Below are 23,055 nucleotides of genomic sequence, written 5' to 3'. Positions count from 1 at the left end.
ATCTACAAAGATCACTGCCACAAGAAAGCAGCGTCCATCATCAAGGACCCCCCACCATTCAGGCCACACTCTCGTCTCACTGCTACAATCAGAAAAACAATGCAGGAGCCTTAGGCCCCGCATCACCAGGTTCAGAAACAGTTACGAGCCTTCAGTCATCAGGCTCCAGATCAGCGTGGATAGTTTGACGCACCTCAACACAGAACTGATTTCACAACCTGTAGACACATTTTGAAGGACTCTACAACTCACGTTTTCAAAATTATTTATTTACTTGATTTTTATTTTTCCTATTATTTGTTGCTTTTTGCACTTGCACAGCTTGACTTCTTTTGCACATTGGTTGTTTGTCAAGTCTGTGTGCAGATTTCATTGATTCTATTGTATTTCTTTTTTTAACTGTGTATGCCTGGAAGAAAATAAATCTCAAGGTGACATATGCATACTTTGACTTTATCTTATTCTAACTCAATGCACTCCGTAACGATTTGATCTGTAAAAACAGAACCACAAGACAAGTTTTTAATTGTATTTTGGTATGTGTGACAATAATAAACCAATACAAATACCAACAGGGTGAAAGCAGAGACAGAGGAAATAAGCAATATGAGTGAATGAAGACAAACGTGAAAGCTGTAATACACACAAAATACTGGAGGAACTCACCAGGCCAGGCAGCATCTATGGAAAAGAGTAAACAGTCAATGTCTTGGGCTGAGACCCTTCATCAGGACTCCACCCGAAATGTCAACTGATCTCCATAGATGCTGCCTGGCCTGCTGAGTTCCTCCAGCATTTTGTGTGTATTATTTTGATTTCCAGCATCTGCAGGTTTTCTCTTGTCTGTGAAATGAGAAAATAGATCAGTGAAAGTTAAGGGGAATAAATGGAGGTTTGCAAAATACCTTGAAAGTCTTAAGAGAGCAAATAGTGAAAAATTGTTTCCAACGGTTGGTGAATTAGCAGCGAGCGGATTGATTGAGGATTATCACAGGAAGAACGATGAGAGCATTTAGAAGGAATGATTTTACACAGAAGAATTATCAGAAGACAGATTGCTTTGCCACAAGTAACTATCTGGACTAAAACTATATCATAATTTGGAACAGAGTGAGATAAGTATTTGAGGAGCTGGCACTGATGAATGCTTTTCAGTCTGTACTGTAAATCCTTCAATTCTCAGCTCGTTCCTTCCTTGTTTTATTTTTAAAGAAGCTGATCAGTTAAAACCTAGAAGATACGATTCCAGAAACTGAGCTTCTTTTGTCTGCAGGCTGATTGAGATATTCTGTTATGCTCCTGGACCTGAAAAATATATCATTCAAAGACCATATTGCATCAAAGGGCTACACATAAGGAATCTGGAACATGTCAAAATAAAGTGAAGGCTGCCAAGAAGGACAGACTGAGGCGACAGAATCAAATAGCCTCCTCCTAAAGTTCCAATCCAAATTTTGCATGTGTAAGTAGTTAATATTTTAACAATATATGCAGAGCTTCAAAGTTAGTGGTTTTGTTAATATGAGATAATTCAAAGTACATGGATGTCACCATATAATACCCTGAGATTCGATTTCTTAGACATTCACAGTAGAAAAAAGAAATAAAATTGAATCAATGAAAACTAATCAAAGACACACAAATGACCAATGTGCAAAAGAAAGAAAACTGTGCAAATACAAAATTAATAATAATAATAAATAAGTAAATTAATAATACTGTGAACATGAGCTGTAGTGTCCTTGAGAGTGAGTTCATAGGGCGTGGAATCAGTTCAGAGCAGAGGTGAATGAAGTTATCCATGCTGTTTCAGGTGCCTGATGGTTGAAGGATAATAACTTTTCCTGAGCCTGGTGGTATTGGATGCAAGGGTCCTGTACCTTGTTTCTGATAGTAGCAGTGAGAAGAGACCATAGCCTGAATGGCGGGGGTCTTGATAATAGATACAGCTTCCTTGTGGCTCTTCCCTTTTTGTCGGTGTGCTTACTGGCAGGGAAGGCCTTTCCTGTGATAGGAGCTTATTTCAGAGACATCACGTGAAGGAAAGAAGTATATTGAATTTATGTGGCACTTAAGGATGCTCAAGAGCTATTAATGGCTGTTAATCACCTCTCTCTGCCTTTTTATTCTGGCTTCTTCCCCCTTTTCCAGCCCTGAAGAAGGGTCTTGGCCCAAAAGGTCGATTGTTTGTTCATTTCCATGGATGGTACCTGCTGAATTCCTCCAGCATTTTGTGTGTTTTACAGCTATTAAAACAGTTGACAAAGTTTCCGCCTCACATCACAATTGACTTTCGGTAAGGATGACCAATCAGCTGATAGATAATTATATAAAGTCCAAGCATTCTGAGGACACACCGCAAATCAACTGCACACTGTTAATGTCTCCTCATGTGGTGACGTAACGTTTGCAAATCAATTGCTAAGATGGGAGAAGGCCTCAACCAAACCATCAAGCATCCGAGATACCCATTTTCTGAAATTTTTCCATGAAGATACTTTTTGGTGTAGTTACTTCCATTTTGTAGGAAAATAAATGATTCATAGCTAGCCATAAACAGCCATGAGATAAAACACCAGACAATCTGTGTTAATGATGGTTGAGTGATAATTAAATCCATCAGTTGGTAGGTTAATTGGTCATTGGAAATTGTCCCATGATTACTTCAGGATTAAATTGGGGGATTGTATTTCTATAAATAAAACATATTGCTGAGGACATCATGAAAGCTCCTTCTTTCAGAACTGTAGAGGGTCTTTTCAATGTTTACTTGAAGAAGAATTGGTTGAATAGTGCTTATGATGTGACAGGGGTGCCTGGCCTAGTAGATAGAACTCAGCTTGAATTTAGATTAGTCCAAGGCCAAGTTACTGAGAAATCCACAGTTTAGAAATCTTCTATAAATGAAGGAACTTGAAGATGAGAGTTATTTAAACAACAGATGTTTTCGTTCTCCCCTCGTGTAATTAAGATGAATGAGAGAGGAGACTTCTGGCAGCAGACTGTAGCTCATCTTAACGGACAAACTGTGCTGCATTGATGGATTAATGTACAGCAATAATGAAAACACAATGTCTTAAAATGAATTTATCATGGCCAGCACAGAGTTCAGTCTGTGGTTTATGTCGGTGACAGATCCTGAGGAACTGCTAATTTTATTTATTGCATTGCTTCAACACAGTGTCATGTTTGTAATAAAATAATTATTTCATAGTCATTTGTAAGGCACAGTCTACTGTTAAAATGCTGATTCTTTAAAAAAACCATTGAAAAGTAAATGTCTGCATTTGCCCCATTAGCAGCAGTCTACACGAACCAGGCTTTATTCTGCTCTTTTCTGCTTTATTTGATCCCTCATCAATTTAGCTGCACAACATCCATTCTAAGGTAACTTGGCTTGCTGGCTTTTGCACATCTCCTGCCTCCCCTGCCACCTGTGGCATTAACCTTTGCATTTCCCCTGGCAGCATGGTGGTGTAATGGTTAGCACAATGCTTTACACAAGGCGACCCGGGTTCGATTCCTGCCACTGCCAATAAGCACATTGGTTTCTTCCTGGTGCTCTAATTTCCTCCAAAAGTCCAAAGCCATATCAGTTGGTAGGTTAATTGTTCATTCTATCCTGTGATTAGGCCAGGATTAAGTCGGGGGATTGTTGGGCAGTGTGGCTTTAAGGTGTAGAAGGGCCTACACCATGCAGTATCCCAATAAATAAAATCAATTTTAAATCCTCATACCTGAGTCCCACTGGAAACTAGAAGTCACTGATTGTGCTCCATCCAAGTAGCTCTTGACACACTTTTGAGAGAATACTGTTCGTTCAGACTGAAAAGAAAATCTTTGAGCTTCTGTCATCCCCACCTTTACTTTTCCTCAGTTTAGTCACTCCTTGAGTCTGACCCCTACCTCTTTTTATCTTACCTGACCTCTATTGACTCTCATTCTCCTCAGTTTTGTGTGTACTGAAATTTCTTTTTGGCTTGTTTTATCATTATCATGTGTACCAAGATACAGTGAAAGGCCGCTCTCGCAAGCTGTTCAGGCAGAACAAATCATTACACAGAGAATTGAGCTAAAGGAAGGCAAAAATAAAGCAGAACGAAGTGTAGAAGAGACTGAAAAATTGCAGTGTGCGGTAAACCAGAAAGTGCAAGATCATAACGAGGTAGATTCTAAGGTCAAGAGTTCACCTTGGTGTACAAGTGGTCTGTTCAAGTGTCTGATAAAAGCTGTCCATGACGCTGGCGGGACGTGTTTTCAGGCTTTTGTATCTTCTGCCTGATGGGAGAAGGGAGGAAAGAGAATACCTGGGGTGGTTGGCGTCTTTGATTATGCTGGCTGCTTTATTGAGGCTTACTTGTCAGTCAGGGAATTGGGTCCTGGACATCGAAACAAGAACTTGGCATTAAATCGCTCCAGTTTGCTGCTCACCATGGTGACTACACACAGGACAACCTACCGTAATAAAACTAAACTCTGCCTCTCTGTCCTGTAGCACTCATCCTACTTTATTGCAAAAAAGTAGTGGCTTCGATATGTTTATAATTACTTCTAGATCCGGCATCTCTCAGTCACTTGCTACCCTCAGCCACCTTATCATTTCTTTTCTCTAAACTTGATTATCGTTGTATCTAAGTGCAGTCCTACAAGACAAATCGGAGGGAGCAATTTATCTTCACACCTGTGCTGGAGACTTTTTTCATGAGAAAGTAATGTTGAAAGCCAAGCAGAGGCTAGTCACTAATCTACTGTGATCTTTAGTCTTAAATCCCCCACCACATATAACTGTAATAATGCTGAAATGGAGACATAAAGAGATCTGAACTTTAGCAGCAAGAAATCAATGTGGAATTCCCTGCACACCTTGGGTGTGCGATTCCTCTGTCATGATTCTAGATGTGATTTGTTAGGCTTCGATCCCAGCTGTATCACATTAACAGAAATCTCCACATTCACTCGTACACTAAGTCACCTCTGCACCCATGTCATAGATAAATTCAACAAAATGTAACTTCCATTGAAAAATTTGAAGATTAATACATTGCTCTTCATTTTACAATCCAAAGAAAACTTGTATGATTTGTTTTCTGATGTCACAGCAGGACCTGGTATCAATTATATTATTGGAGCTCCAACATCTGACTTGGTATAACTCCTCCTTTTCTCAATTTCAAAGGACGTGAGTTATACACCAAGAAACTAGTGCTGTAATGAAGTTTAGAGAACTGATTAAATGAGTGCCTGGGAAGATGGTCTTGAATTATGTATTGCTTTTCATGCTTAACTTCACAACCAGTGATGTATTTCTAAAATATAATTAGAATATGCCTATACTTAGAGGGTGTAAGTATAGGGTAAATGCTAAAATTATTTGGAGGGTATCTCCAATTATTTGAGAGTATATGAATTTTTGTTTTCAATAAAAGGCCATTGGAATTTGAAATGCCTGAGTGGGCGATGAAGCAGAAATTCTTGTTGCGCTAAGATAGTTCCCTCTTACCCCTTCTCTTTTTCTCACCAGCCTATCAACTCCCTCTGATGTCCCTCAGCCTTCTCTTTCTCCCATGGTCTATTTTTCTCGCCTATCAGATTCCTTCTCCTTCAGCCCTTTATCTCTTCCACCTTTCACCTCCTAGCTTCTCACTCCCCCCCCCCCCACCCACTTAATTTCCCCCTCACCTGGTTTCACCTATCATCTTCCAGCTTGTACTTTTTCCCCTGTACCCCCCACCACCACCTTTCTTATTTTGGCTTCATCCCCCTTCCTTTCCAGTCATGATGATGGGCCTTGGCCTGAAAAGTCGACGGTTCATTCCCCTCAGACCTGTTGAGTTCCTCCAGCATTTTGTGTGTGTTACTCTGGATTTCTAGCATCTGCGGAATCTCTTGTGCTTAAGAAGTAAGAGTACTTGAGTTGCTAAGAAACTGAGGGCAGGTAAGTGGGATTGGTATAAATGTGTGCTTGATAACTTGAGTTTGTTTCTGTGCTGTTTGACTCTATGACTATAAGCACTGTAGTGATGTGGGAAGCTACAGTACTGCACAAAATTCTTAGGGACATACATATAGCTCAGCTGCCTAAAACTTTTGCATAGTACTGTAGTAATTTTATGTAGTGCTCTGTACTGCTGCTAAAAAAGATTCATGACAAGTGTGAGTGATGATAAACCTGATTCTGATATGGGTCTCTGTGGCAGACTGAGAGTGGGAAGAGGGCAGGGAGAGGGGAGCAAGAGAGAGACGTTCTGTAATGATCAGTAAACCAACTGTTTGAAATCAAATGACCCTGCCTGGTGTCTCAGAGCTGGGTGTGTCTACACCCGAGCCACCCCCTGACCCGGGCACTCCTTCTCTGCCACCTGTCCCACACCCCTCACACGGCACTCCAGCCTCACCACTCCGAACACCCTTTGCCAGATTTAAGAACTCACTCTCTGCTCCAAGATGACAGATACAGTACTCTGGAAAAATCATAGGCAGCCTAGCTACGCATAGGTGCCTAAGACTTTTGCACAGTACCGAATGTGTGCACACAAGCCTCTCCCACAGTAACAATGTGATCATCACCATCCTGACCAGGATACATGCAGAGAACGACTTGGTTTTCCTTCAGAATCATGCCAGTGGATCCCTTACATTCATTTAAAATAAGATTGTGTCTCCATTAAAAAAAGTTATCTCCAGAAATGTAAGACTCCTGACTCCCATAGTAATTCCCTGGATTGTCATCTTAAATTTTGATGCTTAAGTATATGGAATGGGATCTGAATCGATCCCTTCTTCCTCAGAAGCAAGTGTGACCTCCCAACCATCATGCACACCACATAGTGTTACTTTATATACATGCAACCAGTCTATGTATATAATAATTACTTGTGCATTGTGTTTTATAGGATTGCTTTTATATCTATATTTTTTGTCTATTTTATTACATTCCTTAAGCTTGTTGTGTTTTTTAAACATCCAGAGTAACAATCATTTTGTTCTTTACACTCATGTGCCGAGGAATGACAATAAACAATCCTGAATCTTGAATTATGAACAATGTACCTTGCTCAAGATGGTAATGGCATGCAGAAATATAGAAATATATTGGGTAACAGGTGGAGCTTCGCTGTGAAAAATCCTGCATTATAATACGGCCATTTGGCCTTTACAACACACAAAATGCTGGAGGAACTCAGCAGGTCAGGCAGCACCTACGAAGGGGAATAATTAGCTGACATTACAGGCTGAGGTCCTTCATCAGGATGGACTTTTCCGGTTTTATGGGCTTCATCAGTCTTGTGGAAGAGAAAGGAGTAAATGAGCTCTCACATGACAATGCCTCGGGATCGGCTGATTTCAGTCATCATTTAAAAGTTTTAGCCTGAAACATTGACAGTTTACTCCCCACCATAAATGCTGCCAGACCTGTTGAGTTCCTCCAGCATTTTGCTCAAAGTTCTAAGTAAGTTTATTATCAAAGTGCATATGTGTCACCAGGTACAACCCTGAGGTTCATTTTCTTCTGGGCATTCTCGATGAACCGATGATAGAGTAATAACCATAACAGAATCAATGAAAGACCGCACCAACCTGGGATTTCGACCAGTGTGCAAAAAACAACAAACTGTGCAAATACGAAAAGAAAGAAATAATAATGATAAATAAATGAACAATAAATATCGAGAACATGGGATGAAGAGTTCTTGAAAGTTAATCCATAGTTTGTGGGGATAAGTAGTGGTGCAAGTGAAGTTTTCTGAAGTTATTCCCTTTGGTTCAAGAGTCTGATGGTTGAGGAGCAATAATTTAACCTGAACCTGGTGGAGTAGCTTTGGATTTACAGCATCTGCTGAATCTTTTGTGTTTATCATTTGTTCTATATCAGCTCTCGGGGAAGGAATCCCAGCAGTCTCATCTCCCTTCTTATTTTCTTGTATTCTTGAAATTTATTCCCTCTCATACAAGCCCATCAACTTCACTTTTTCAGTCTTCTTGCAGTTAATCTGCTCAAAGGGTCTATAAACGTACCAGCTCACGTGCTACCTTGTTCCCGGGCAGGACAGGATCCAAGGGTGGAGGAACAGCAGGAGGATCTCTCTGTCGTGGGACTGACTCAAACCAGGTGTGGAGGAGGGCAGGCTCGGTCACTGTGATCTCTGGCGATGACTCATTCCAGGAGCAGAGAAACAGGGAACTCCGTATGAAGAGACAGAAACAAAAGGTTAGACAAAGGACACTACAGGGCATCAGAGGCATGACTGAGTGACGTCAGGAGGCATGTTAATTTCCACAAACACAGTTGAACTCCGCTTCCAGAGCACAATGAGAGTCCCCTTGAAATAATCATAGAACATGGGAAAAGAGCTGGTTCTGGTTGTTTCAATCCGAAATCAAACAGAAAACACCAGAGTTTATCGTCTTTAACAATTAGTAAATACAGGTGCTCAAAAAACACAGAAGCCCAAAGCTCTACTGCAGGACTCAGAGGCTTCCGACAACATGCGTGACAAGGAACATGAGTGCCCCGAGGGAACCCCGACAGCCATGGACAGGACTGTAGACTCCGCACAGACAGCGCCGGAGGCTGGAATCGAACCTGGATCTCTGGGGCTGTGAAGGGCAACAGCACTACCTGCTGCAGCACCATGCACTGGATGGGTTCGGCTCACGGGATGCTTTTCCTGTGTGAGAAGGATAGTAAATAAATGAATGTATGAACAGAAAGGGGGGGGAGTGCAGTGCTTCTGCTGGTGTAAATGGGGGGAGGGTCGATGCTACTGCTTGTGCATAGGAGGGGGAGGGGGCTCTGCTGTTCTGATATCACTCACTCTTCGGGTTTTTCCATTTTGTGGATGTCTGTGAAGAGCACGAATTTCAGCTTGTATACTGTACACATTCTCTGATATCAAGTTGAACCACTTGAACCAAACTGAACACAAAAACAAACAACAAAATAAGAATCAGAAAATACAGGTAATAGCAACACAGCTCCAGAGCAACAAGGCAATGTAAAAGCAACTGCTGGAACTAGTTCCACAGACGAGTGGCAGCGATGTCAATAAAGGCTGGGATGGCAGTTACAACCAGGGCAATGCCGCATTACCAGGAGTAATTAAAGCCATAGGAATCACTGCGGTCCCTTAAAACATCATTGGAACAGCGATACCAATGACAGCAAGAGCAATAGACACAGCACTTGCGGCAGTGATAGATCCTACGTCAGAAGCAGCACCCCCCCCCCCACCCCACTAAACCAACAGCAACATCTGTGGTGCCCACCTGCCATATACCTGTGGGCATTCAACTGTATCTCCAGATGCCTTCCTCTTCCACACACAATCATTTGCCTGCTGAGCAAAGGTCTTTTCCATGGTCCTCTTCCAAGCACTTTTTCCCTGTCTTCTTGGGAGCTTCAGTCTGCTGGTTGGACACCGACCCCGATGCTGAGATCCACGTGCATCTTTCAAACCCACTGTTGCTCTCTGTTCCGGCTGCCACAGGTATGGTGGCTCTCAGTGAGCTAGGAGAAGATTTGAAGTGTGAATCTAGGGTTTTGCTTGTGGTTTGGAGTTAATGGCAGGGGTAGGAGATCTAATCCATCATGAAATGCGGCTCTAAAAGAAATGCAAACATATATTTTATATTGCATCCTCACCAGAATGCAGATGTTGGAATCTAGAGTAGCTGCTGGAGCAACATCTGTGGAAGGAAAAGGTTTGTTGACATTTCAGGCCAAGACTCCGTACAGCAACCTTTCCCTCCACAGATGCTGCTTGCCCTGCTCAGATCTTTTATCAGTTTGTTTTTCTTTTAAATGATGATTTATTTATTATTGACATACAGCACAGGATAGACCTTCTAACCCTTTGAGGCCCAGCGATCCTCCAATTTAACCATAGCCTAATCATGGGACTACTTACAATAACCAACTAACCTACCAACCATCCTTTGGAAAGTGGGAGGAAGCCGGAACACCCAGAGGAAGCCCACATGGTCACAGGGGGAACATGCAATCTCCTTACAGGCAACGGCGGGAATTGAACCTGGGTTGCTGGTACTGTAAAGCATTGTGCCAGCCACTCCACTACCATACCACCCCATCTGCATCTACATAATGCCTCTCCTAGCCTCAGGCTAGTACTAATACTTCATAGGCAAAGAAGTACTTTCAGATGCAATTTTTGGTGTTAGAGTAACTTTGAGAAATGGGTAGTGCCTCCTGGATAATCCTTATGCTAAAGTCAGAAAAAGCAACTGTGAAGTTTCTCTCCCCTCCATTCACTAGTGCCATGGGACATTCGGCAGGCATACAGGTAGATAGATGCACAAACAGGTAGACATAGAATCCACTGGAGATTTTGTATGGAGTTCACAGGATATCACACAACAACATTTGGTGAAAGATGCGATTCATGAAGTTCCTTTGATCTTTAATTGTCTAGGGCACATCTTCCCAGACCTGGATAGATGTGTTTTACAAGAAAAAGAAGAGAAAGTAACTTTGTCAGAGTGTGCCTGTGGCCAAATTAAAGGCCACATAGCAGCTCGTTCCTCACAGAGCAAATGTGGTGGAACCAGTACAGAGGTACAATCTGATGTCTGTGATGTTATCATTAGTTTAAACTTCTAAACATACAGTATAGTAGCTTTAATGTGCAGATACTGGAAATTTTGAGGAAATCAGCAAGTCAGGCAGTATCTATGGAGGGGAATAAACAGTCAATGTTACAAGCTGAGATGCTTCATCAGGACTGGTTTTATTGGTTTCAGTGGCTTCACACAAGAGGAAGGAACTGAAAGCTATAAACTCAAAATGAGTTGTCACGTGGCACTACCTCTGTAATTACTGCACTCTCCCAACTCATCACTCAAGCGTAGGGTCTCACGAGGACCTCAACCCTGTAACCTTCTCACCTTGAAGACAGTCCCATCACTATGCACAAGAATGCCAATACTGCTTCAGATGTGAAACACTTGCCTGCTTGCTAGAGATACCTTCTACACGAAGGTGATTACAAGGACAGTTCCCGAAGTACTGAATCACAAACAAATTCATAATTGCTTTAAAATGTGGGTTCTATTCTCAGTTAGATGATAAAACAGTCTCACATGTTCACTGGCCCATATTTGTCTCGCATCGACAAACTCTTACTATTTAAATCACAGATAATTAAAATGATCTATCACCTTATTTCCTCAGAAGATGTCATTCTGCATGTTGGCTGAACAAAATCAGGCAAGTTGGTGCTGAGAAAGGCAATGTGTTCTTGACTTGACAGTACTATCAAGCCATCCAAAGTTATGGTTGACATGGGACAGATGAAATTCAAAAGACCTTATGGCTCTTCCAGAAGAAAAAATCACTCAACTTTCCACACACTATTCCGCTGTACGAGAAAGTATAAATTCACAGCCTCAGTTTTTATGCTGCTCTGTGTGAGGCAGCTGAGTGGAGCAGGGTCTGTAGTGATTTGCTGATATCTCAAAGGAAAACATGCACTGTGCTTGTCAACGTTCCTGGATTTACTGCTGAGTGATTTTGAGGTAATTTTTTTGGGAGGGGAAGAGGGGGAGACCAGAACTCCACCTGGTTTTGAGGGGGAGGAGAGGAGAATCAACCAATCTCATCAGTCTTGTGCTCTTGTCAATGACCACTTCCTGGGGAATGAATGTTCAAAGTTCAAAGTAAATTTATTATCAGAGTACGTAGATGTCATCCCGAGATTCATTTTCTTGCAGACTTTCCCAGTAGAACAAGGAAATACAAAAGAATCAATGAAAAATAATATACAAACAAAGACTGACAATCAAACAATGTGTAAAATAAGACAAACCATGCAAATACACAAAACACCCCGTAAATACTGAGAACATGTGTTACAGAGTCATTGATAGTAAATCCACAGGTTGTGGTATCAGTTCAGTGTTGAGGTGAGTGAAGCTGAAAGAGCTTCATCCATGATAGCCTCTTAATTAGATTAATGTTCCAGTCAATTCCCATCTCCAACAAGGAAGATCCAATTCATCTTGGAATTCAATAGCTATGACATGCCAGACCATCCATATCCTGGTAAAAGATCATCCACAGACTTGTTGGCATGCAGAGCAGTAATGGCTTGTAGGTGGACGATGGAAGTCCATCAGCATGTTATGGCTTTTATAGGGGTGACCATAATCTTACTTAGATCAGCAACATTAATGACGTGGCATGTTGTTCCAATGCTTTTTAAACACCTTCTCTAATATTTCAATTAGTGTGCTTTACCTAGGTGTTTTATACTTTCAAGGCAAATAAAAGTTCACAAGTCAGATGCTGGTCAAAATGTAGATTTACATGCATGCTCACGTCTTCTCTTGCTCTCTCACTATTAACTTACACTACATCTGTTTGTGTAAGTCATAAACACTGGCTCTTACATTTGGGGCTGTTCACATGCACAAACACCTTTGTTGGGCTCCCAGAGTCAAGCATTCTCTGTGCTTCACAAAGGTTGGTCTCCTGCCTTGGCTGGTGCTGGTGTCAACTTCACTCCATTGGCTGAAGCCCTCAGAGTAGTCCTTCACTGGCTGTGCCTCTTACTTATTTCGCTGGCTGCTGTCAGCTTCTTCACTGCAGACCGACACAGTGGAGTTTTTGCTTCCCTGTCTTGGTGATTTGGGGTTCATTGCAACTTGTGGTTGCCTTTTGGTTGGCCAATTGGACAGCAAGTTGCAGCTCACTTCAAAGGACAATGAGCTTTGAGGAACTTTTGAATACCACTCTTCAAATGAGATAGGGGCGAGAAGGCAGAGCTATATTCAGTATATCTCTCTATTTGCTTTGCTTCCCTGAACTTCCTTGGTAATATTCAATCATCATTCAATGGACCAGAATATGGTCAGTGGCACCAAAACTTGCCACAATATCACTAGCCTATGAGCACAGGCTGAATGTCTGGCCTATCCAATTTTGTGGATTTGGATCTTCCTCTAGTCTAAAAGCAGCTTGACCATCCTTCCCATGATTCCCAGTTTCTGCCGGTTCTGAAAACAGAGATTGGGTAAGTTTAATCAGGTGTATAAATTATTTGGATCAGCCCAGTGAATGTGCCTATGCCTGTGACTGGTCTCAGGTGTCAGGTACTTAGATAGATAGTTAGAGATAATTAATGAGGAAGACTTTGCACCCAACAGATACACCCAGAGGAAATGTGTTCAAGTAGGAGCTTGCTACCTGAGAGTTACTTCCACTGTGCTGCAGGGAAAAAGTGGCTGCTGCGAAAGAAGGGATTGAACAACCAAAAGACCCAACTGCTAACCACAGCCTCCACTTACTCTTGCCCACATTGCACCAGAGTGTGTGGCATCCAGGGTCAGCCTCTTCAGCCACTTGAGGACCACTAATAGATCACTTCTCTGGAGAACATCATACCTCAACCCGAGAGATTGCTGTACTATTCACTACTACTACCACTATATTAGTGCAAAGTACCAGAGGAAGGGTCTACTTCCTTTTTCAGTGAAGTCAAAAACCAGTTGTCATGGAGTTGGAACCATTCGTAGAAAGACTAAAGAGGAAATTAAGAGAGAATCTTTTTATCAGCTGTCACTAAGATCAGCTTGCTTTCATCTAACAATGAGATTTCACAGTTCTTTCTTGCATTATTTATGGAGCTTGTGAACAAAATGGAACATTGTACTGGAGATATATATGCGATGCAGCACAGGAACGTGACTTTTGGCCAGTGATGTTAGGAATTATATTTAATTTGCGGTGTCAAAAGTTATGGTGAGAATGCAGAATGGGGTTCCGAGGGATAATAAATCAAGCATAATGGAGAAGACTCAATGGGCTGAATGGCCTAATTCTGCTTCAATATCTTTTGGTCTTATGATGTTGTTCTGAACTCATTAACTTAATGATGCTTGATTAAACCAATCCCTTCCACCTATGTACAGCTCATATCCCTGCATTCTCTGCACATTCATAGACTTATCTAAGAGCTTCTCAAACACCTCTATTGTATCTTCCCTTCAGAGTCCATTCCAGGCACCCACCATCCCTGTGCACATATAAAAAAATGTTCTGCATGTCACCTTTGAATTTTCTCTCCTTCACCTTAAATGATGTCAGAATCAGAATCAGTCAGCTTTATTATCGCCTACATATGTCGTCAAATTTGTTAACTTAGCAGCAACAGTTCAATGTAATACATAATGTAAAAGAGAAAAAGATAATTAAATAAGTAAATCAATTACAGTATATGTATTTTAAATAGATTAAAAATTGTGCCAAAACAGAAATAATACACATTAAAAAAGTGAGGCAGTGTTGACAGGTTCAAAGTTCATTTAGGAAGAGGTTTCAGAATCGCTGAGTGTGTGCCTTCAGGCTTTCTCATGGTAACAATGAGAAAAGGGCATACCCTGGGTGCTAGGAGGTCCTTAATAATGGATGCTGCCTTTCTGAGACACCACTCCTTGAAGATGTCCTGGGTATCTATGCTCTCCATAGAAGTTTTTGAGATGGTGTTCACTGGTTCAATGTCCATTTAGGAATCAGATAGCAGAGGGGAAGAAGCTGTTCCTGAATCGCTTCAGGCTTCTGTATCTTCTACCTGATGGTAACAGTGAGAAAAGGGCATGCTTGGGTGCTGGAGGTCCTTAATAATGGACGCTGCCTTTCTGAGACACTGTTCCTTGAAGATGTTCTGGGTACTTTGTAGGCTAGTGCCCAAGATGGAGCTGACTAGATTTACAATCCTCTGCTGCTTCTTTCGGTCCTGTGCAGTAGCCCCCCCACCCCCGATCCCGATATCAAACAGTGATGCAGCCTGTCAGAATGATCGCCACTGTACATCTATAGAAGTTTTTGAGTGTACTTTTTGACATGCCAAATCTTTTCAAACTCCTAATGAAGTATAGTCACTGTCTTGCCTTCTTTATAACTGTATCGATATGTTGGGACCAGGTTGAGTTCTCAGATCATGACCCGCAGGAACATGAAACTGCTCATTCTCTCCACTTCTGATCCCTCTGAGGATTGGTATTTGTTCCTTTGTCTTGCCCTTTCTGAAGTCCACAATCAGCTTTTTTGTCTTACTGATGTTGAGTGCAAAGTTGCGGCTGTGACACCACTCCACTAGTTGGTATATCTCACTCCTGTACACCCTCTCCTCTCCATCTGAGATTCTACCAACAATGGTTATATCATCAGCAAATTTATAGATGATATTTGAGTCACACAATCATGGGTATAGAGAGATTAGAACAGTGGGCTAAGCACACACCCCTGAGGTGCACCAGTGTTGATGGTCAGCGAGGAAGAAGTCGAGGATCCAATTACAGAGGGAGGTACAGAGGCCCAGGTTCTGTAACTTAACAATCAGGATTGTGGGAATGATGGTGTTAAATGCTGAGCTGTAGTCGATGAGCAGCATCCTGACATAGACGTTAGTATTGTCCAGGTGGTCTAAGACTCTGTGAAGAGCCATTGAAATTGCATCTATCCTTGACCTATTGTGGCAATAGGCAAATTACAGTGGGTCCAGGTTCTTGCTGAGGCAGGAACTCAGTCTAATCATGCCCAACCTCTCAAAGCATTTCATCATGGTAGATGTCAGTGCTACTGGGCAATAGTCATTAAGCAGCTCACATTATTCCTGACGAAGGGTCTCAGCCCAAAACGTCAACAGTGCTTCTCCTTATAGATGCTGCCTGGCCTGCTGTGTTCCACCAACATTTTGTGTGTGTTGCTTGAATTTTCAGCATCCAGATTGCCTCATGTTCATATTATTCTTCTTAGCCACTGGTATAATTGTTTTTTTAAAGCAAGTGGGAACTTCTGCCTGTAGCAGTGAGAGGTTGAAAATGTCCTTGAATACCCTTACCAGTTGGTGCCACAAGTTTTCAGAGCCCTAACAGTCCTTCTGCCTTGTGAGGGTTCACCCTATTTAAAGACAGCCTAACATCGGCCTCCGAGACAGGGATCACAGGGTCACCAGGTGCAGCAGGGATCTTCACAGCTGGAGTTATATTCTCCCTTTCAAAGTGGGAATAGAAGGCATTGAGTTCATCTGGTAGTGAAGCATCACTGCCATTCATGTTGAGCAAACACGAGGAAATTTGCAGATGCTGGAAATTCAGACAACACACACAAAATGCTGGTGGAACACAGCAGGCCAGGCAGCATCTATAAGGAGAAGCACTGTCGACGTTTTGGGCCGAGACCCTTCGTCAGACCCGAAACGTCAACAGTGCTTCTCCTTATAGATGCTGCCTGGCCTGCTGTGTCCCACCAGCATTTTGTGAGTGTTGTCTGCCATTCATGTTACTGGGTTTTGTTTTGTAGCAAGCAATGTCAGGAAATAGTTTGCTGTTTGAAGTGTGTTAGACATTTCAACCCTGGGAAAAAGATATCAGTTGTTTACCATCTAACCCTCTCATAAGTTTACAAACTTCTATCATTTCTCCCCTCAGCATCCACTGCTCCAGAGAAAACGATCCATGTTTGCCCAACCTCTCCTCAGAGCACATGCCCTCTAATTCAGGCAGATCCTTGTAAATTTCTTCTGCACCCTCTCTGAAGCCTCCACATCCCTCCTATAAGGGGGCAACTAGAATTGAATGTAATATTCTACACACAGACCAAGAAGAGTTTTACAAAAGTTCAGATCAGAGATTTCCAAACTTTTGTGGGTTATTGCTCCCTTGATTCCTAGACCACATCCCCTTTAACCACGCCCCAACCTTTCACGCCATCACATAAAAGCTATAAAGAATCTTGATCTACGATGCACAGTGAAAGAAAATAGGAACTCCAAATCCAAACCAGTGACATATAATTCCAAAAATTATTCAAATCTTTTTAAAGCTGCAATTAAAATTATTTCTTTGTTTAACGGCAGTAAAAACAATTCACATCAGCAATTTTTGAGCAGACATTAGTAGTCCAACTACTCACTACCTCATTGCTTGTTCACCTTTCAATGTGATGGATGGAATTGTACAGTGATATTAGCTTCTCAACATTAGGCTGAATGTCACTTTGAAGGAGCCTCAGATGCCCATGTTTAGTGATTTGCAGTCTGTTTCATTGCCTTGAAAGAAGTAAAGAAGTTGTTTGGCTGCATTGAAACCGCAGTCCACTCAATATGATGTTGGAAAGGCAATAAAGAGCATTTTGACCTTTTTCCACAGTGCAGGATAGCGTTCAGCCATTTCTTTCTGCAACCAGAAGTCTTGATATGATTTTTTTGAACTTCGGCTTCAGCCCAAAGTCATTTTACAATATGATCTGTTCTTCCTCCACCCTTTCTGTTAATTACTCATTATAAGTGTTCAGGAATGGATTTTTGCCCAATTTGGAATTTGGATTGAGTGAAGACCCTGAAATCTCTCTGACAAGTCATTATCTGGTACTTCCTGTAGCGCCCCCACACCCCCAGCTCTCTGCTTTCTGCAGGGATCTCTCTCTCCACGATCCCTGTTTTTTCATCTCTCCCCACTAATCTCCCTCCTGGCACTTATCCATGTAAGCAGAAAAAGTGCTATCACCTGCATATTCTCTGTCACCCTCACCTCCTTCCAGGTGAGGCTGCACTTCACCTGTGAATCTTCTGGGGTCGTCTACTGTATCTGGTGCTTTCGGTGTATCCTCCTCTAACTGATGAGACCCAACGTAGATTGAGGACCACTTTGTCTAGCACCATCACTCCATGCGCAAAAGGAAGGATTTCCCGGTGGCCAACCATCAAAATTCCCATTCCAACATGTGGGTCCACGGCCTCCTTTTCTGCCTCAGTAAGGTCACTTTCAGATTAAAAGAGCAACAACTCATATTCAGTCTAGGTAGCCTCCAACCTGATAGTGTGAACGATTTCTCCAGCTTCTAGTTATTTTGCCCCTCCCTCTTCCCTGTTTTTCATTTCCCCACTCTGAACCCCTTTTACCTCTTCTCCTCACTTGCCTATCACTCCTCCCAGTGTAACTCCACCTTCCTCTTCTCCCATGGTCCACTGTCCTCTCCTATCAGATTCTTTTTTCTCTAGCCTTTGCCTTTTCTATCTCCTAACTTCTTACTTCATCCTCCCTCCCTCATCCACCTGGATTCACTTATTACCTTCTAGCTTTTACTCCTTTCCCTTGCTCCCCTCCTCCTATTCTGGCATCTTCTCCCTTCTCTTCCCGTCCTGATGAAGAATCTTAGCCCGAAACATCAACTGTTTGTTCTTTTCCATAGATGCTGCTTGACCTGCTGAGTTCCACAAGCATTTTTGTGTATTATTTATGTAATTCAGTCAAGTGGGCACAGTATATTTGAAGATCATCATTTGGTATTCTTTCTTTCTTTTCCAACTCGGAGTAGCTTGGAAAGTGGAAAAGGTCGTAATGGCCAATGTTGCAAGTGAAGATTAATTTCAATAAATCTGCCAAATAAGCAATATCATGCATAATATTCTTGAGCTTATTACTGAATGAAGCATTTGTCTTCAAATAATTTTATCATAGTTTCAAAAAGTGCATAAATGCACCTTCCTTTTGAGAGCCATCTGACTTCTGTATGCAACACCAGGTGCTCAAGCATTCTCAAAACAAAGCTCTTGAAATAGTCGAGAATTGAGAATATGGAACTTGATTCTATTTACTGCTTACTGTTTTAATGACTTGTGCAGCTGATCATTAAGGAATTTCGTGACAAGATGTTGTTTGTGAATTACACAGTAAATGGTAAATTTGTTAGGTAGATCTTCCTTCAAGAGAGTAGGAAACCCATGGTGGGGTCCAGTCTTGGATGGTACCCCATCTGTTGCACAAGCAAAAATGTTGATGAGTGGAATGTCCTACTCTTTGATAAAATGGTCAGAAACAGAACTCTTTCATATCTGTTTCTGGTCCACTTGCAAGTAACAACACCATGCTTTCAACTTTTATGAAGCAAACATTACCAAGAAGTAAAGATTAGTTTCTTGACAAAGTTGACTTATCCAACTGCAGAGCAAATTCTGTTGTCCAAAGCATATTACGCAATGTGTCTCAGATATTTTATCTATTCATCTTTGTACAGTTGTTGGTGAGTAGAATCACTTTAATTATTTGGTCTGGTAACTTATGCTAAATTGGACTTAAAGCCTCCCGTATTGCTGGCAGAATCAGTTCTCCAATTCTCTGGGGTTTTCCAGGTTAAGCAATGAGCAGTGAAGTACTGTGTGAAGCACACAAACTATCGCTGTTTTGTTGTGAAGTGTTGGCAAACATAGTTTTAAGTGTTTTTCGTTTCAGAAAGTTTTCATGAAGTGTCTGAAAATAAGCCATATTTTTGTTTGGTCTATCAGAGTGTGTTCTCTTCAAATTTTCAAGGAACCTGAATAGTTTCATTGTCTCATTTGAAAAAAACTTTTTCACACAACAGACACATTGGCTGTTGTAGGTCAGTTGGTGCTGATGTAAATCCATATTTCAGATACTCCACACTTTACTGTCTACACTTCTTTTTCAGTTGGTCTTCTGTGACCATAAAGGGAAAAGTTATAACATCATACTAGCTCGGGGAAAAACTGACTTGCTACCAGAAGGTACATAAACTGGGCCAGCAATATCTCTGTTGGGCTATGAGCCAGAGAAGTGTAGTCAAGACTATTCAAATGAGTAGATTCTGAACTTTACCCCACTGAATATCATAGTCTCATACACAGGAATTACATCTCTATGTGATTAGCGTGTGGGAATCATACCAGCTAACGCTGTACTACAGAAGTGAATGGCAATAATGTGTAGGCCGGCCTTGGACTAACACAAATTCTTAGGCCAGATTTCTCATGACGTGCCAAATACAGAAATATCACATTGCTTTTCAACAACTATAACATGCTTTGAGCAAAGTCTAAGAGAACGGAAGGTTAGCAAGAGATGAGGAGATTACGTGATCGTTGCAATCAGTTATGAAGCAGAGGAATTAATACTTATAATAAGTAATTTATTAAATTAAGCCTGTAATCCCTCAACTGCCCCCTTGCAACCAAACGGCACCCAAACCACCCCTTTATCATTGGAGATTCCCACCATCAGCAGGGGAGTGATATTGCCCACTTTGGGAGCCAATGGTATATTATTCAGCTTCATCGCGGTTAGCAAGTTTCCCCATAGGCTCCTCTGTTCAGAAGAATGCAAGGTCATCAGCCTGAACTTAACTGTTTCTCTCTCCTTGGACATTGCCTGAATAGTTGTCAGATTTACCTAAGCTTATTCAGAGCTTCCCTATGCTTAATCTTCAATGTTGGCAACGTTGTTGTCTTGTGTCTATAAACATGTAACAAGGATAGAACTACCAGCAAAATATCCTTTGTTGAAAGTAGGCATCACTAACTGACAGTAGGGGGTACAAGTCTTATCATCTGAATGCATATGTTTAAAATGTACTCTGACAGCCATGCATTATGCTGTGTAAAAGTCTTATGTATAGCTTGAATGCCTAAGGCTTTTGCACAGTACCGTAGTAATTTAATGTATTGCATTGCACTGCTGCCACACACAAAAAAAGAAACAAATTTCTTGACATATGTGAGTGATGATAAACCTGATTCTGATACGGGTTTCTATTGTTGACTGAGAGTGGGAAGGGGACAGGGAGAGGGGGGATCATGGTTGGGAAAAGGAGAAGGGAGAGGGAAGGGAGTGGGAAGCACCAGAGAGACATCCGTAATGATCAATAAACCAATTGTTTGGAATCAAATGACCCTGCCTGGTGTCTGAGAACTGGGTGTGTCTGTGCCTGCGCCAAGCCCTGCCCCTGGTTCTCCTTCTCTGACACCTGCCCCACACCCCTCTCGTGGTGCTCCACCCTCATCATTTCCAACATTCTTTGTTCCTGGCAGATTTACAGACTCACTCTCTGCTCCACTTTGACAAATACAGTAGTGTGCAAAAGTATCAGGCTACATAGCTACACACACACACACATATATATATGTATATATACCTTCAACTGTTGCACAGTACTCTGTATCTCAGAAATCTTTTCTCTTGTGCTGTCAAGATTCAAGATGCAAGTTTATTTGTCACATGTGTATGGTAGCGTATGTACAATGAAATGTGCCATCTTGTTAATAGCCAGCTCAACCGAGGGTGTACTGGTGGCAGCCCGCAAATGTCACTACACATTCCAGTGCCAACACAGCAAGCCCACAATGCTCAGTAGAACAACACAGAACAAACACAAACAACCACAGTAAAAACAGGCTTGTTGGTCCCTTCCACCTCCACGCATAATAGTTCTTTTAGCCCAAGACGGGCCTCCAGCTCCAGTAGACACAGACTTGAACCCGTAGACATCGGGCTTTGACCTGCTCAGCACATTTGCAGAGGTTCACAGACTTGGCTTGGGGCAATGAGACTTGACTTCCAGTCTTCCGATTCATCCTTGGCATCAATCACTGAGCATCAGGTCTCGAAATCCAGAACTGCCAATGGTAGGAACCTGAACGCTAGGCCTTGACCTCTGGTCTCACTGATTGGTAATCACAGGGGTGGTCATCAGAATTTGTTTCTCCCACCTACAAGGGACCCGGTGACAACCCACTGACCCTGGGGGAGCCATCGGCCTTCATTCACACTGGTCCGTCGGCCAGGTGTCCAGCTGGATATCTTGGTTTGGCCTATGTCTACGTTGTAGTCCTTTGAATGCCGAGCAGAGACTTGAGACCTTTCTCTCAACATCCCTGTCACTAAAACCTTAACTTGACACTTAACTCCCCTCTCTGTCCCCAAAACCATCCCCAGGAAAATGCTAAATGGAGGTCACAGGTAGGTGTCATCTTGGGAACATGCTCTTTTTTTAAAGAGGTGACAGTATGTCAATCGGCAGTTGTGCAGCCCCATCGGATTCATTAATACCAGTTAGAGGTTATTTACACCAGTGATGGGGAACCAGAGGATGGAGTTTTGGGTAACGTGATAACAGAACCCTTCATCATGTCCGAACCCAGGCAGTGTTACCCAGGCACCCATGACTCCTGTCATCCTCAGCTTGTGACCTGGATCTGATGGACTGGCTGATTTTAATTCCCAGCTCTCGAGTGAGGCAGGTTTAAAAGACTGCTGCTGTAGAGTGCCGACTTTGAGCATTAAACTGTTCTGGCTTTATATTTCCACGTTCAGCTTGGTTTGATGGTTGCTGTGATGATCGAGTATGTCAAATACCCCAGCACAGTCCCCCACATAGACACAAGATGAATGACTGGCTCCTTTGTTTTTGATGTTGTGTGTAGGAGGACACCAGCAGCATAGTTGCCTTTTTCTTTGTATATAATCTCCTGATTAAACACACTGCTGGCAAGCATGGCAAATGCAGAAGGGATAACCGACTAATAGCACATGGCCACTTTACTAAAGCATCCTGCTTCGATGCAAAGCAGTACCACAGCAACAATCCAACTCAATGCACTGACAGGAGGTCCCAAAGCAAGCTATTGAAGGAGCTGCAAGAACCCTTTGAAAGGATTTCCATCCCCATGGAAGGCGAATGGATGATTAACAGCTCACTCTATTTGACAGCTATTCAGGGATCCTGACTGGGGTGGATTTATAGGTGATGCCTCTGATGTGGTTTTGCATGCAGTGGGCACAGGAGCATGGCCCAGCCCATCACTCAATGGCACCATCTTCCGAAACATAGAATTATCGAAACAGGCTGTCGTAGCCCAAATCACTCAAGTCAACTCTAATGCTTACCTATGCCTGCACTTGGCCCATTTCCCTCTATTGCTTTCCCACTCAAGTACCTATCTAAATGCCTTTTAAACATTGAAATTGCATCTGCTTCCGCCACCTTCCTAACAGCCTGTTCCAAATATTTACCACCTCTCAATTTGTCCTCTCTCAACTTAAACCCACCACCCCAAACTCTGGGAAAATACTTCTAAATAGCTCATCTGTCTACGCTCCTCAGAAGTTCTAAAGCTCTTGATGCCACTCCACTGCCTCCCATATTCCAGTGGAATAAAATCAGCCCATCAAATGTCTTACACTAACTATGGAGCATAGTGGTAAGTGCAATGCTATTACAGTGCCAGTGACCCGGGTTCAATTCTG

At 42.2% G+C, this 23,055-nt stretch overlaps 1 long non-coding RNA gene across 1 annotated transcript in view; it reads right to left on the bottom strand.

Moving 5' to 3' along the window:
- The window catches only part of LOC132382350 (uncharacterized), a 67,539-nt gene that overhangs the window by 19,042 nt on the left and 25,442 nt on the right, over positions 1-23,055 (bottom strand). The window contains exons 2-3 of the long non-coding RNA XR_009508289.1: positions 9,279-9,602; positions 8,017-8,182 (exon numbers count right to left, since the gene is read on the bottom strand). This is a non-coding gene — a long non-coding RNA (uncharacterized LOC132382350). The remainder of the gene's footprint in view (positions 1-8,016; positions 8,183-9,278; positions 9,603-23,055) is intronic.

This window comes from Hypanus sabinus, chromosome 28 (assembly GCF_030144855.1).
Source record: "Hypanus sabinus isolate sHypSab1 chromosome 28, sHypSab1.hap1, whole genome shotgun sequence".
Taxonomy (NCBI): Eukaryota; Metazoa; Chordata; class Chondrichthyes; order Myliobatiformes; family Dasyatidae; genus Hypanus; species Hypanus sabinus.
This window is presented reverse-complemented; position numbering and strand designations above follow the sequence as displayed.